The following is an 11,280-nucleotide window of genomic DNA, read 5'->3' as shown; positions in this document are numbered from 1 at the left end:
GTGAACTTGAAAAGACAAAAATCCCAGACAGGTTTTGCCTGGATACCAAGAGCTGCATGTTTCTGCTCCCTGTAAAATTGCTTTCCCTGTAGCCATCTAGTGGAATGCAACCAGAATGTTCCCAATCAGGGAAAAATGAAGAGAGGGTTATTGCAGGCATTCAGAAGATCTCAGTACAAATAGAAATCAAACAGGCAGCAACCTTGCTGAAAATCTTCCTAAAGCATCATTTTCAGCTACACAGTAGCAATTCTATTAGGCAAACTCCTCTTTTTAAGAACACCCAACACCCCAAATGTATTAGGCTGGTTTCTCTTAGCAGCTTGGCTCTACTTTGACATAACTCTGTTCTGCATTAGATGAGCTTGTTTCTGATTACATAAAGGTAAATGAGGTGGGAACTGGGCATATTAAGTGTATATTGAGCTGCTTTCCTAAGCAATCTATTTTTTTGAAACCCAGAGACTGTCTATTTGAGATAGGTGTAAACAACTACTAGAAAAAGAAACTCAGTGCTTGGTGAATCCTGGGTTTGTTCATACCGTTAGCACAGCCACAGGTGGCCCCAAAGAACTGAAGTTTCCCTGCAGCTGTGAGCAGGTGTGTATTGATCCATTCAAGAAAATCCCTACTCTTAGAATGGCAAAGGAAATGCACAAAGTACTATACCAAATTAATAAGGAAACAAGGAACAAATAGGATATTTCTTTAGCTAACTGCAATAAAAATAACTGCAAAAAAAATTTTTAAAAGTGAGGGGACAAAACAGAGTCAGGTCACACTGCATACCAGGCAAATACCTCATTTTCCCCCACATACTTATGAAACAAGAATGCAGAGCTGCACTACCTATCCTTTCTCCTGGTTCCTTCTTCACTCCAGTACTTCCATTTTAATTGCCAGCTGGGTTCACAAGAAACTCTGAAGGACTGCAACATGCTTTATTGAAGGACAGCAGAATGTTAATTCTGCTCCTGACTTCCACTCACTTTTCAGACTAGAGCAATTTACAGCCATGTTCCTCCCACAGTTTTTCCACCTCTAAAACAAGAAACAGCAGGATAAAAAACCATTAGCAGTTGGAATTCTTTTACTGTAAGGTTGGTTTCATCTTGTAAATTTTAATATTAACAGCCGTGTCTTGCTGAAATAGTCCTCCATAAGATAAACAAGTAATCACCTCTTCATGCCTTTGTCTAATTTACAAGTGCTGTGAACTCTGATGGTTTCACTCCTAGGTCTGGGTTATGCCAAAGCATTAAATGACGAGAAAATATGGCTGAATATTTGAAAAGCATTTTGAGGATAAAAAGCACCCATAAACTGCAAAATGAGTGTTATTGAATCTATGCAGAGCTGAACTGGAAAGGTGAAAATACCAGTCATACTAGTACTTTCAGATCATAACATTGAATTAAAATTCATCATTTCAACATGATTCCTCGTGTTGAAAACTATGTTTCTGAATGATGCCAACAGAGCAAGAGGATAACCCTATATAAGAAATGTAAATGAAGGTTTCAGACTGGGAAGCAGGAGGTTCATACTGCTTTATTCTGAGTTCCTTTTTACTCCACAAAAAAGCTGGGACAACTGGACAAGCTTAGATTGTCTAAAGAGCAAGTTACTGTCTAGGCTAAGCTAGGACTGTAGAATTTGTCCTTAACTGGGTGGCTTTTATTTGTACTTGGAGCTCTTTTTCCCATCCAGGATTGTCCCATAATACAACCAATTACAAATTCTGAGTTATTCGAGGCTTTTGGTTGCTAGAAACACAAAGGTCTGAGGTTTTATATTTCTGAATTCCCAGGGTTTACTTGCACAACTTCCATTAATATTGATGTGAGTAAAATATCTTAAAAATCCCAATGCACACAAAAAAAGAATAGACTCTTAAGTGAATGTCTATTATTAAATGACAAAGAGCTGTAGTCTTTGCAAAAGCTAGCGAGTATTCTGTTTAATGCCTAATAAGTGTCACATTATCCATTTAGTTCAATTACATTGAATGAGTCTGTTTTTTCCAAAGCCTTTCACTTTGTCACAGGGAGTATGGGAGGCTGACAAGAAAGATGAGCCACTGTGAGCTCTCGGGTTGTTACACTGATCTCTGCTGAACCTCAGTGAGAGTTGGATCCACTCATTAGCAGAAAGGAAACAGGCATGACAATGGCCCCCAGTAGAGCCCTCGAGGTACTGATCTGACAATGATCCCATTGTAAACCTCTTGCCATCAAAATGTTTTTATTCTCATCCATTACTCAGTCTTCAGGGACTCAGACAACAAGAAGGAAATGGGTCCCTTCTGAACTTCTCTGAGGAATATAATACAGTGCTGAAAATTTAAGCCATGAGCTGCATCTTTTTTATATACTGCTTAATTCTCAGAAGTTTGTCTTGCTGTTTTTCCACAACAGTGCCTTTTTCTTTTACGAGACATCGCTTGTCTTTTTAGGACAAGCCCTCCATGGTGCCACAGAATGGGACACAAATACACAGTGCTTTCCAGCAGAGAACACAAATACACAGTACTTTCCATCCAGAGGTTTCTCAAGCATCAGTGACATCCATCATGAGTAACTTAATCTTGTCCCACCAAGAGGGTCAGTATTTGAAAACAGAGAATGCAAAACAATTACTGATTTCAAAAATATTTCATATTATTTCAGCATAAGCTAAAAGGTGGAGTGTAGGGGCAGAGTTCTGTTTCATCACACCTCATTTTTCATATTTCATGTGCTAGCAATTCATCCAGCATGCAGAAGACCAGAATAATAGAACCATGGGACATCCTGCACTGGAAGGGACTCACAAGGATCATCAAGTCCAACTCTGACCAGTAGCAGAAATCTTACATTTATATTTTTTCCATTAAGTAAATCATCCAGTTTCTTTAACTATTGAAGCTCACATGTATGCAGTGGAGTGTCATTGGTCCCCAGAAGCCCTCTAAATATATTTAAGATATTAATATAATAATAATAACACATGTTAAAAATTTCCTGCCTTTTCTTTTTCTTTTAATGATAACAGTAGCTTCTGAGGCATTACAACATGCCTGCTTGTCATGGCTTAGCTAGCATAGTCTCGGAAGTGATGTTCTCGCAAAGGAGTGCTTATAGCTTCCCCCATGACCTGACAGAACCTATCAGCTGGCCAGTTTGAATATGGACAATTCTTTAAGCCACTTAAAATTGTGACCGCCTCTGTGATACACACTTAAGAACAGACAACCTTCCCCCACAGCTCTCTCTTGTTTCCGGCGCTGGGACAGGTGGCGGCAGGCCCCGTGTAGGGGCCAGGCCCTGCCCGGCCAAGCCCTGCTCGGGCCAGGCCAGGCCAGGCCACGGCCATCCTGGAGTCAATGGGCCCTGTTCCACCTGCGGAACCCCCCCACAGCCTTGCTGATGTCCCATGGGCAGCCGGAGCGGCTCGGCTTCCCCTCCCCCCCCGCCTCCACTGCAATAAGCCACATTCCAGCCGCAAGGCCTAGGTGAGATTAACCCTTTTATTGCTGTGAAGAGCTGAAAACCTGAGGGAAGAGAAAGAGGAGATACTTAAAGCTGAAATTCTGTTGTGAAGCTATGATATATCAGAGTATCCTGTTGTAATTTCATGAAGATATGGGGGGTGGAGTGTTCAGTTCAACTTGTAAGCAAAAGCACCTGTGCTGAGATAGGCAGATGCTGACGCAGCTGTAATTTCATGAGAAGTTTGGACAGGGAGAGATGGACCAGATGAGGACTTTTGCTCCAAATGGGAAAGGAGAAAACCTCAGTTCCTAGAGATGCTCCCAGAGATAGTCCTAAAGATGAAGATGAGGAGGACCCTTTGCTCCCAGGGAAGGAGAAGGGCCTCTGTTTTTAGAGATGAAATGCTCCCAGAGATGGGTGAAGAGAACTTTTGTTTCTGAACAGCTCAACCTTAAAATTGTACCCCAAAAAACTTCAAGAGTGGACCCTCGAAAGCAGTTGTGGGAAAAGCTGCAAGTTGGGGGAAGGCACTCACATGCCAGCAGAGAGACTCCTCTTCCTAAATGGACTGAACAAAGTTATTTGGAAGTGGGCGGCTGTCTCATTGTGATAATGTTTTCATAGCATGGGCAAGAGAGACTCCTCTTCCTAAATGGACTGAACAAGGTTATTATGGAAGTGATAAACAGACTGAACCTCTTAAGGGTTGTCTTTTTACATTGTCAGTGGGAGAAGGGAGGAAGGTGGGGGGAGGAGAAGAGTTCTGAAGGTGTGGTATGATTTTTTTTTTTCTTCTTTTAGGTCTGTTAATAAACTTCTTTATATTCTTTCAAGGTTGGTGCCTGCTTTGTGTTTCTCCTAATTCTTATCTCACAGAAGGTAAACAGTAATGAGTATTTTGGACCAAACCACTACACTGGTAAACCACAAGAAACTAAAAAATTACATTGGTAAACACACACATACATCAAGATATGGCCTACATATATTTATATAAATGCTTACATACCTGATATGGGTATTTGAATTTATTGCAGGGATTGGCTTAAAAGGTGTTGTCCCTACCTTACATACAGTTACTCTGACACCATCATGTCTTGTCCCAGGTACTACTGTCCTACCCCAAGGAATAAGCCTTATTTGAGAAGTCACATTTTATTTTAATATAAATAAATATTCAATAAATCAACTGCAAAACAACTTCCGTGGAGATACTCCAAGTGTGCAGGTTTCTTTTGCTCATTAGAGAAAAATGTTGTCCGTGTATTCTCACATCTCCCTGCTCCCAGCACAAAACCCAGCCTGCAGCCTGCACATAGGGTCCTTCTTAATTTCCCTCATGAGAAGCGTTCAACATTCTTCTCTGCCCTCTCCACTGCCTTTAAAACCCTTTTCAGTATTCAGTGATTCAGACCAACTCTTGTCTTTATGCATATGATAATAATCTAAGAGCTAGAGACTCCAAAAAAATTAAGCTTTTGAAATAAATGAGTTTATCAGTGAGGACTAAAACAATACACAGAAGTATAACAAGATCAGAACAAACAAACAAAACACCCTCTCCAAAAGCAAAACCCAGAAAATCATCTGCAGAATTTCAAACACAATTCCAAGTCTGGATAGCTATAACACCTCAAAGACAGCAGGTAATTTGGACACAAACAATGTGTCAGGCCAGTTTTATGAGTTAAAAATGTGCTGCTGTTTAGGAGACTGAACTCACTGAATAATTTAATAAATGCAAAGATTACCACTGTCTTCAATGGGAATTGTATTGATCTGAAAATTAATTGCTGTCTCACTGCTGTGTATTTAAAAGTTTATCCTTCCCAATGTGTATTGGCCATGTCAAAATACTGATTTTCAGAATCAATATTCTTGCTCAGATTCATATTCCTTTTATTTTTTAATCAGTGCCTACTAAAAGGAAATTACACTTTTCTGTAACACATTCTTCACAATACATTTAGCTGATTAAAGGAAAGAAATAAGGCTTAAATTAGTATATCAATAAAATCAGAAGACTGAAGTCCCATAGTCATATCAGCCTGGACAAAGATTAGCAAGCAAGAACTGACATTGGTTAGACTGAATTTATATTTGTATGTGCTTGGATTAAAACTTTGGATTTCCTTTTATATCTTTCATCTGCCAGAAGTGATTGTACTAGTACTGTTTATTATCAGCAAGTTGTGAACAAATATCAAAAGTATTTCAGGAATATATACTGAAATCAGGATGCATTTTGTTCCTTTGAAATCCCATTTTCTTCCACTCTTCCATGAAATTTCAATTTCAATAGGAGAGCAAAACTAATGCAACACAGACCTGGGCTTCTTAATACACACCGAAGAAGGCAATCAAGGATGCCAACTTTCCTGTGACCCTTGATTTGCCATGAATTTGAGACAATTTTGGGTAACAAACAGGTAGAAGTACCAGAACATGCTTTTGAACAAAATTCTGACATACTGAAGGTAAATGACCTGCCCAAAGTATTTTTCTATGCTCTAGTTCATCTGGGGTTAGATGCAGAGAAAATTGCTTTGGTCAAACTGCAGCACATTTCCCAGCATGGCTTCAGTACATTATTTGCTGAAGGAAACAGAGATCCAGAAACTAAATTCCAGATCTCAAATTAAATTGATCTGAAATTAAAAACAAGCAAATGAACAGGAATTGAGGAAAGCTTACAGAAATAGGTATAAACTGTTTAGAAATAGATGTAATGATTTAACACCCCTGGTACTCCACGCCAGTTTTCCAGGAGGCTTTAGAGGACAAGCAGAAATAAAGGCTTACTCATACACAGTCTTTAAACAAATGAAATGCCTGACCCAATTTGCTGTTCCTTAAAAGACAGTCTAAATAGCCACAAAAGGCAAATTCAACTGTGTTTATAGCCCATTGTTTTCTTTTCTGAAGGCTACACACTGAGTAATTATTAGAACATTCCTTATTGTCAGCATCTGAAAGGAATAAATGACTAGGTAGGAGTGTTTACCTGAGCACTATTTATTGATCAGTTGGCTTCCCAGTCATCTTTGGCAGAAGGGCCACTTCCAATTTTCAGTATGCAGCTGAACACTAGTTATTTTAGCAAATAACTACTTACAAGCCTCTCCTGACTATGCCTGAGGAACCTGTAGGTTTCACAGCACTTCGAATTTTTTTGAATAGGGTTTGGAAGCTTGTATTTTTATGGTCAGAATTGTATCGAAGGTTGACAGAATTTAGAACTTTAACACTCCAACTGACAGTAGCTATGAGCCACACAAAGCCTGCAGTCCCAGTTTTGTGAAAGTTGTATGTGTGCCATGAGTGCACAGATTGAGATACTATATAAATTTTATGAAAATTTCTAGCTGAAGACAATAATGAGAATTTCACCCATAAGAGAGTTTATGGCTGAATAGAATTACAAGAATTTTCAGCCATATGAGAATTTCTGGCTAAATAGCAGAACTTGGAGGTCCTCTGGAAGGTGCATCACAGGTGTCCAGCAGACTCCAGTTTGCAATCCACTCTTGGTGCTTCCCCTTATTCTAGAACTGCAAATGCCAAAAGAAATAGGCTTGTTACTTTCCTTTTCACCATCCCACTGCAAGGATGAAAAAGGTCTCTTTCATACATTGCTGTCTGGCTTCTTGAAGGACAAGGTTTGTATTTCAGAAATCAGCCCACCTACTTCATGCTGTGGTACAGGAGTTGCCATGGGAGGTGCTTGTTGTAGCAAATCCTTCCACCCAAGTGCCAACAGCATAAAATTGACTTGCTCTAAATATCTCACCAACTTTTTGAAAGTAATAAACCGAACATCTCTCAAAGTAACATGAATATCACAGTATTACAGAAAAGTAGTAAGCAATAGAAAAAAAACTGAATTAGAGTCATGGGATATTTGAATCATTCTTTACATTTTTTCCCAGAGCAGTTTTGCAAAAAGCTGCAGAAAATGACTGTTCTTCAACCAGTGGATTTGCTTTTCTTTGGTTAATTAATGAAATTAAAAGTTTACTTGGGAAATTCCTGTTGTGTTTTTTCACAAGGGCAGTTACAGCATGGTTATACTGAGGATATGAAGAGAGAGAGACTGGGCTTTCTAAATAATGTACTTGGTTTTCACACAAGGGAAAATAACTTTGCTGTGCTAGGAGGCAACATAATGTAATCCATAAATCTCTTCACTTTATGGACAAAGGACTCAGCTATGAACTAGGCTGCAGATACTTTCTATCAATGGAGTACCCAGAAAATTGGCAATCATACGCTGAAAATCTTGTCTTTAAACCTTTCAGGATAGGAAAAATAGAAAGAAAACAGCATTTCATACATTTCATGTCATGATTATATCATCACTTAGTCTCTAAATAGGTACAGAGATGGACATCTCATCATTTATTTCCTAGAAGAAAAAAATTACCATCCCAATTTCAGATGATGAAATGGCCAGGACCCAGTTCAATACCTTGTGTACTGAAACATGCTCCTTAAACTAGTCAAAAGCCAGCAGAAATGGCCACTGTGTGATGAAGACATGGCCTTCAAGTGATGAAGACATGAGCCTGTCCACTTACAGTTTTGGCCTCTAAGATGAGGGCTGAAAAGTTGTGATCAGTGTTTTTTGTTCTGTGCTTCAGATCCAAGACCTGGGTCCATTTTCTTTAATACACTAAGTATGTTACTCAATAAGGAAAAAAATTCTTCCAGTCATGTAGCTCAGTGGTTCGACTCATAAAACCCTAACAACTATGGAAATTCTTCTTGCAATTCGACTAGTGAGATTTGCATTAGTAGGAAACATACTCCATACACAAAACTCCCTGTTGCTTTCAAACCTCTTTGTGGACTGATGAGGCAACACCGCCAATGACACTGAAAATTTCACAATTGCCACAAAAACCTAACATTTTCCAGCAGTTTATTGTGGGGAAAAAAGGTCATAAACAGCATTCTGTAAAAACCCCCTTGCCTTGTGTCTTGGTTTTGAAAGGTGTCTCCTAAGGAAGGCAGAAGCCTCCTTTGAAGTGGCAGATGTAATCCCTTTCCCTCCGAGTTATTATAATTTTGAAATCAAGGGCTTTTAGCTTTTAGGCAAAGATGTGGGAAATAGGAATAACAGTTCTTTACTATTATATATCTATATGTGTATAACCAGTCAAACAAACAACAATAACTATGGCAGTAACAGCAAACAATCACAAACCCAGTCCCAGCCTTCTCGGCTGTCGGGCCCCTTCCCCTCGGGTGCAGTTCCGCTTGCAGCCGGCAGGGGCGCTGGTGGCTCCCGGTGAGCAGGGCAGGTGCGATGGTTCCCCCGCGGCTGCAGGGGGCGCTCCGGAGCGAGCACGAGGAGCACACAGCACCGGTGGCCTGGGGTCCTGGGGAAGGATGGAACAAAGGCTTCACAAACCCCCGGACAGCTGGCCCCAGTGTCCAGCTGGAGCTTTGGGAACAGCAGGCTGGAATGGCAGGCTGGAAGGGCAGGGATGAGCAGAAATCCCAGGTGGCAGACATGATGTATCCAAGCGGGGAACCCCCCAGAGGTCTAGGCAGGCAGGGCAAGCACGGCTACAACACAGTGAAGGCTCAAAGCAGCGGCGGGACAGGGCGGCCACAGCCCGGCCTCCAGCGGGGCAGGGAAGGTGGGCCGGGGATCCTGGGATCTTTCTCCCCAGAAAGAAAAGTGGCCGAAAAGATCCAGCATCTTCTCTCTCCAAACGCCGAGAGTGAACTGACCCCACACTCAGGTGAAACAAAAGAGTAGCCAGGCACACCCCACCCCCAGTGGGTAGCTCTTTGTTTCTTAAGTACCCAGCGATTAGCAACAGTATGGGGAAAATTCCTTTAACAACAAAAAAAAATGAACTAGAACTCTTGAAACTCCAACATTATCCACCCCGAATTTTTTCCCATGCTAACATGTTACATGAAACTTAACCATTTGAACCATATAAATACATGCATCACCCGAGTTATATACATATATACATATATACATGCTGATACTGATACACTGATACAAGTACAGAGCCATGGGTAGTTCACCCTAAAACAAGGTCCCCTTGAGGTATGCATCAGGTCTCTCAATCCCTTTGCATCACCCACCAGGTGCAACCTGGTCCCTGAGCAAAAACAACCCCACGGATGGGTTTGTCTTTGCTCAAGGCAGACTTAACCCAAACAGTTTTTCCAAGCATACCTCTCATGTGCACCACTGGAACCTTATCCCCGTCTGTTGTTTGTAGGGGTTCGGATTGGGAAGGGCCTGCTCAGCTGGTGGAGCCTCAGGTGTTAACTAACCAGGTGGCTCTTGCTAAATGCACCTCCCAGTTTTTGAAAGTCCCCCCACCCAGTGCCTTCAAGGTGGTTTTAAGCAGTCCCTTCCACCGCTCAACCTTCCCAGCTGCTGGTGCATGGTAAGGGATGTGGTACACCCACTCAATGCCATGTTCTCTGGCCCAGGTGTTTATAAGGCTGTTCTTAAAATGAGTCCCATTGTCAGACTCAATTCTCTCAGGGGTACCATGCCTCCAAAGGACTTGCTTTTCAAGGCCCAGGATGGTGTTCTGGGCAGTAGCGTGAGCCACAGGGTAGGTCTCCAGCCATCCTGTGGTGGCTTCTACCATTGTGAGCACGTAGCGCTTGCCTTGGCAGGTTTGAGGCAGTGTGATGTAATCAATCTGCCAGGCCTCCCCATACTTGTATTTGGACCACTGCCCACCATACCACAGGGGCTTCACCCGCTTGGCCTGCTTGATCGCAGCGCATGTCTCACAGTCATGGATCACCTTGGAGATACTGTCCATGGTTAGATCCACCCCTCGATCTCGTGCCCACCTATAGGTGGCATCTCTGCCCTGATGGCCTGAGGCATCATGGGCCCATCGAGCTAGGAACAACTCTCCTCTATGTTGCCAATCCAAGTCTATCTGGGACACCTCTATTTTCGCAGCCTGATCTACCTGCTTGTTGTTACGATGTTCTTCATTAGCCCGGCTCTTGGGGATGTGAGCATCTACATGACGGACCTTCACGGATGGCTTCTCTACCCGAGTGGCAATGTCTTTCCACTCCTCAGCAGCCCAGATTCCAGGAGAATTTGAATCATTCTCTCTCCTTTCTCAAACACTTCTGTTGCGGTGCTCCCCCACACAATGATGTCATCAATGTACTGCAGATGTTCTGGGGCCTCACCCTTTTCCAGTGCAGCCTGGATCAGTCCATGGCAGATGGTGGGACTGTGCTTCCACCCCTGAGGCAGTCAGTTCCAGGTGTACTGCACACCCCTCCAGGTGAAGGCAAACTGAGGCCTGCACTCCGCTGCCAGAGGAATGGAGAAAAATGCATTGGCAATGTCAATAGTGTCGTACCACTTCGCTGCTTTGGACTCCAGCTCATACTGGAGCTCCAACATGTCTGGTACAGCAGCACTCAGTGGTGGAGTCACTTCATTCAAGGCACGATAGTTCACAATCTCCATTCTCCTTCTGATTTGCGCACAGGCCAGATGGGGCTGTTGAAGGGTGAGTGGGTCTTGCTGACCACCCCTTGGCTCTCCAGCTCACAGATCATCTTGTGGATGGGGATCACAGCATCTCAATTTGTCCAATACTGCCAGCGGTGCACTGTCAAGGTGGGAATTGGCACTCGTTGCTCTTCCACTTTCAGGAGCCCAACTGCAGAAGGATTCTCTGATAGTCCAGGCAGGGTGTTCAATTGCCTAATGCCCTCTGCCTCCACAGCAGCAATCCCAAATGCCCACCTGAGTCCTTTTGGGTCTTTGTAATAGCCATTCCGGAGGAAG

The sequence above is a fragment of the Aphelocoma coerulescens genome, chromosome 1A (genome assembly GCF_041296385.1).
Source record: "Aphelocoma coerulescens isolate FSJ_1873_10779 chromosome 1A, UR_Acoe_1.0, whole genome shotgun sequence".
NCBI classification, from domain to species: Eukaryota; Metazoa; Chordata; class Aves; order Passeriformes; family Corvidae; genus Aphelocoma; species Aphelocoma coerulescens.
This window is presented reverse-complemented; position numbering follows the sequence as displayed.